The sequence below is a fragment of the Varanus komodoensis genome, unplaced genomic scaffold (assembly GCF_004798865.1).
Source record: "Varanus komodoensis strain SLA01 unplaced genomic scaffold, ASM479886v1 scaffold188, whole genome shotgun sequence".
Taxonomy (NCBI): Eukaryota; Metazoa; Chordata; class Lepidosauria; order Squamata; family Varanidae; genus Varanus; species Varanus komodoensis.
Window position 1 is genome coordinate 87,026 of NW_025335544.1, and position 5,132 is coordinate 92,157.

A 5,132-nucleotide genomic window follows, 5' to 3' on the forward strand; every position below is an offset into this window, starting at 1 on the left:
TTTGGCCACAGCTAGAACATGGCATTTCCTGAACCAGCCATCAGAACAGATAGTCACACATGTAGCAGAAGCCATGCTAGAGACCACTGTCATTTGGCAAGCTGAAATGCCATGACTGGGTCTGGACAGCGTGGCAAGCTCACAATGGTAAAATATCAAGAACAACCGACAGTTGCATGTGGTGATTTGCAAACCCAGTGAGTGAGTACGATACATATTCTACTCTGTAAAATGGAAATCAGCAGCTGAGTCATTCTCCCACTTTCTTGAAGGGAATTTAATTCAAATATTTGAGGCAGAGAGTCACAGAGCCACGGAGCAGCATCAGAAGATTGTGGTAGCTCCTAGGGCTGAACATGCCCATGTTTTATTGATGTGTATGTGGTTGTGTATCTCCAAAAACTCCGCCAGACCAAGGGAAGAGAGCTAATGCTATATCATCTTGATCCAACTCCAAAAGTAGGGGAAAAACTGTCAAGTAAGGTCCTGAAAGTCATAGAAAATTATTAGAGGAAAAATAAGAGGGGGACATTATGGGAAACCCCCATTGCTGACATTTCACAAAGAACAACATTGAAAGCATCAAGAACAGCCTCAGCTCCTGGGTATGGTGATCTTCAGCTTGGGGAGAACATATCATACCCATATAGTCTAAACAGCTTTTCTTTTCAGCTGTCCTGTGCAGAATCCTTGAGAGGCAACTGCCACGATGGAGTGTATCAAACATGTGGCAATGGTCAGTGGCAAGGACAGCAGCTGGACTAGGCTGAGATGGGCAGCATAAGAAGGAAACCCTGTATATTAATTTCATTTAATGTGACTCATTTGCAACCCAGAGACTTCCTTAAGAATTAAGGGAGGTGGCAGTTACTTACACTCAGTCTTTTCTCATTTATTTATTTGCGATACTTCTAACCTGTCCAATCACTGCAAGCCAATGGACAGCCTAAAACTATATCTACACTAACAAACACAAACACAAAACTCTGAAGAAATACATTTACAAACAAAACAATGGAACATATTTCTCAAAAAACAAAGAGGGATATGCATGGTAATCTGCACTGCTTACTGATATTGGGTGTTTATTGGATCTCTGGTATAGGAATTTGAGGTCAGGAGGACATTACCTTCCAGGGGCTATGATTCAGGAGATCCCATCTTCTTCTATCCCTGTGCTTGGACACCAAGGAATGCATGGACTGCAAAGCATACCCCACAGTATGGACAGCATTGTAGACACTGTAGCTGTGACTGGTCATGCTCATCTCAAAAACGGATGCAGGAAGACTCTCCAGCTTCTCTTCCCCAGTGCAGATTCTCTCATTCTCCTTCTCGACCTCAGAGTCTGGGAACACACAATTAAAGGCATGTTGCCAAAAGTCCCTGATAAAGCCATCTGCCCTGTCCATCAAGGGGTTTCTCATCTGAAGAAATTTCTGGAATCCCATCACTTCCTTTGAGTGAATTGAAATGGATAAAGCACCGTGGATGATGTCAATGTCCCAAAATCGTTGAAAGGAAACTGATGAGAACTCCATCTGGGCTGTCATTATCCAAACTTTATGCTTTGCCATCACAGGCAGGTCAAAATTTTCTGAAACTTGCGGAAATGTTATCAGAAATATCATTGTGGTAATCTCACCATGTACAATCACAACATTGGCAGTACTGCTCATGATAACCTCAAATGTTTTTGCCCACACTGCCACCATTTCCATAATATCTTTCTTAAAATACACAGTCGGAAATGTTTCTATGAAGTCAAAGCAGATCCCTCTCTCAGAAAACTTGGGAAGCTCATTGTCCACAAAGTCTTCTCCACTGAAATGTACAAAAATAACTCCAATCCAGGTCCACTGAAAATAAAGCAGCAAGTGCAGAATCCCCAGGTACTGATGGTCTCCTTTAGGAAACATACCCTGGAAAAAAACCTCTTGAGTTTGGTCACTCATCATTGGAGTGGAGCCATAGCCAAGCTATGATAGGGAGAAAGGAAGAGACTCTTTGAGACTTCTCTTTTTTTGGTCAAGACATGAAAAAAACTACTTTCCAGTTGTGATTCCAAATGATACAAAAGGAGATGTGAAGACTCACTGCAATAGCTCATTTTCTGCAGTTGATGTTGGATACTGTTTGATGGGTTGCAGCACCTGCTTGCATCAAGAGGAAGAATGACAAAGTAGGCTTAACATTCACTCCCTGTGAGGAGCAGCTCATTCCAGTTTCAGTAGGTATCAAAGTGAAAGGGACACCCCTCCCCACAAAGTCCCAGAAGTCTTTCTAGCAAAAGTTCCGACCTCAAAACTTTAACAGAGAATTCTGTGGAAGGCAGGACTCCAAAGTACCCTCTCCTCTGCAGTGGGAGAGGATGGGAAGCAGGTGGGATGGGAATTTGGGAGGGGAGGACTATAGAACAGCAGTTCCTATTCTATGGCAGGGCCCTAGTTCTAATATCGCTGAAATTTACACCAACTGGTAATATAAACAAGTAGAAACTCATCCTCTGCACTCATTTGTATATGAGCTGAAAGTAGGTTTCCCTCCATCCCTCCCTTTTATTTTGATGCATGGAGAGAAGAGCCAATGGTTCACTGCATTTTTTCATGGGCTGTGCCTCAGAGTTGCTGGAAACCCATGATAGAACATTCCAAATCTCAGGGTTTTGCTTTCATCATGGGATGGCAAGTCACTCAGCCACACTGAACTCCATTCCAGTGTCAGAGCCTAGGGTATTCTTCACTCCTTAGTAAGGTTGATATGCATTTACTTTTGAAAACCATTCTTCAATGTGATGCTTCTGGAGTATGAGGGTCAGTCTCTGATTCCCCAGCAATGGTCATATTGCCAGTGGTGAGTTTGCTTCTAAGCCTTAGGTTCTCTAGAGAAACAAACTCATCAGCAGCAAGGTTGATGTGCTAGTGAGGATTCCCACCTCAAGACCACTCAGGCACGACAAACTTTTTGAAAGCAGTGCAAAGCAGCATTGTGCAATCCTTGGAGCTGCACTTCCTGGTAGAGGGAATGCTTTCAATGTTATCGCGCCCAAAACTGGGACACACATTGGTTATTTCAAAAAAATATTCCCCTCAGAATGTTGCTTGGACTGTAATCTCAGTATCTTCTCAAAATACTGAAACTATGAAACTGGACAGAATGAAGGGTAGCTGCCTTCAGGATGTTATCTCTTTTAGTGACTCTGGAATTGTCCTTTAAGTGGCACACCTGGTGTGAACCTCATCTGCCATGCATTGTCCTCAAATGTAAATTCTTGTCAAAAAGAATCACTGGACTATAAATGATGAAAGCTTGTCCTCAGAAGGAAAATCCTCCCCAAAAAGAAGCACAGGAAAATCAATCATGGAATTTTGAGTTCCTTGCATGCATCTTACCTGTGGAATTTTGTAGATGAATAAAATGTTTGACATGTAAAGACACACATTTGAGTCTGGTCCCCCGATGAAAGCTATGACATTATCCCGGGCATCACATTTGTAGTTAGGAATGAATCTGCCCCACGTGGAGAGACGCTCCAATGATGCCAGGTAGATCCAGTTTGGAATAAAATAGCTATTATAGAGGTGGAAGCCCAGGGTGAAGTTGAGGAAACCCTGCAATTTTTCATTGACCTCCTGCACAGCAAAGACAAAGGCCAGGGTGTGCTGGTACAACTGAGTCACAAATCTGTGGGGTGATATAGAACAGAATCATAGAATCCCAGAGTTGGATAGGGCCAAGAAGGCCATTGGGTCCACCCCACCGCTATTGCAAGACACCAGTTTACACCATCCCGCTCAGATGACTGTCCATTTGCTTTTTGAATGCCTTGAATGAGGAGGACTTGCAATCTCCGAAGGCAACAGTTTCCAATGTTTCATTTCTGCGTCAGTGAGGAAAAATTTCCTGATATCTAGCCTGAATCTGGGTTGCTGCAAATTGAGTTGAGTATTCTGTGTCCTACAGTCTGAACATAACCACTTTCCAAGTATCCCATCACAGGGAAATGTTTCCAAACACTGGATCAGTTCTGCTGCCCTCCTCTGGACACTTTCTAGTCCCTCTACTTTAGAACATACAGTGTGCTACTTTTCCATCTGACAGAGGGTTAGTAAATATAGTATAAAATTATGGCTGCAGTTCAGGCAATTGTGAAAGTGTGAAGGGAGAACATGTGCAAAACTGTTAAAGAAGGAGGTGCTTCTGCCTTGGAAGTGGACCATCTTGCTATGGGAGGAAAATACACAGCACCATAATGAGATAAGTCAAGTTGTACCGTGTAGCTTGGTGCCTTCCTTTTCTGCCACACTGCTATTAAACTGTGGCATTTGCAATCCAGTGCTGACCCATGGCATCATTGGTATAGGTTTTGCACCTACTAAGTTCTTGTTTCTCAGGATAATAACTTAAGAACTTAAGAGATGAATTCCAATTACCCAGATGCATGGGCAGAAGTGCAGGGGAGAAGGATGGATGTTCACCTCCACTATTCTTCCTTCCCTGCTGCGATGCCCATCATCATGATTTTAGTCGGGATCAGATGAAACTTAAAGGATGCTCAGGATCTGACACTCAGACTCTCTGAATGGCTGGTGTTGCTGCAGCAAAGGGAGATAGATGCTATCTTTTGAACACAAATGGGATTTGTAGGTCCTCATTCCCACAACACTGATATTAAAAGAAAAAACTCACCCTGATGGAGAACTAGTTGTACTATATGCTAGTCACCACAAACTTGCAAAATATTTCTGTTAATGTATAAAACAAGTCACTCAGCTGCATATTCTCTGTTTTATTGCATGTTGCCTTGATATGTTTTAAAATTGGATATTATTTTATCTAAAATTGTTGTGAACTGCTTAATGAGACTTTAGATGAGATACAGCCAACTTGAAGATGGATGAATGAATAAACAAATAAACAACTTACATGAGGTCGTCATGGAGTTCATGAGAGGGGTGGGAGGTGAAGCTTGTGGGGTTGGAAAAGGTGAAGATCTGAGAAATGATGCCAACGAGGCTGATGTCTCCAGACTGGTAATACTGGTGGTTTATATGAAGTGGCTCACTCAGTTTACAATTTGCAATCTGAACATGGCACACCATCTCAGGTTGTTGCATGAATACCAAGACCAC

The 5,132-nt window shown here is 42.6% G+C and overlaps 1 pseudogene; it reads right to left on the reverse strand.

Annotated features, from left to right (window-relative positions):
- LOC123021781 overlaps positions 1 to 5,102 on the reverse strand; it is an 18,437-nt pseudogene extending 13,335 nt beyond the window's left edge.
- Positions 5,103 to 5,132: the final 30 nt, after the last annotated feature.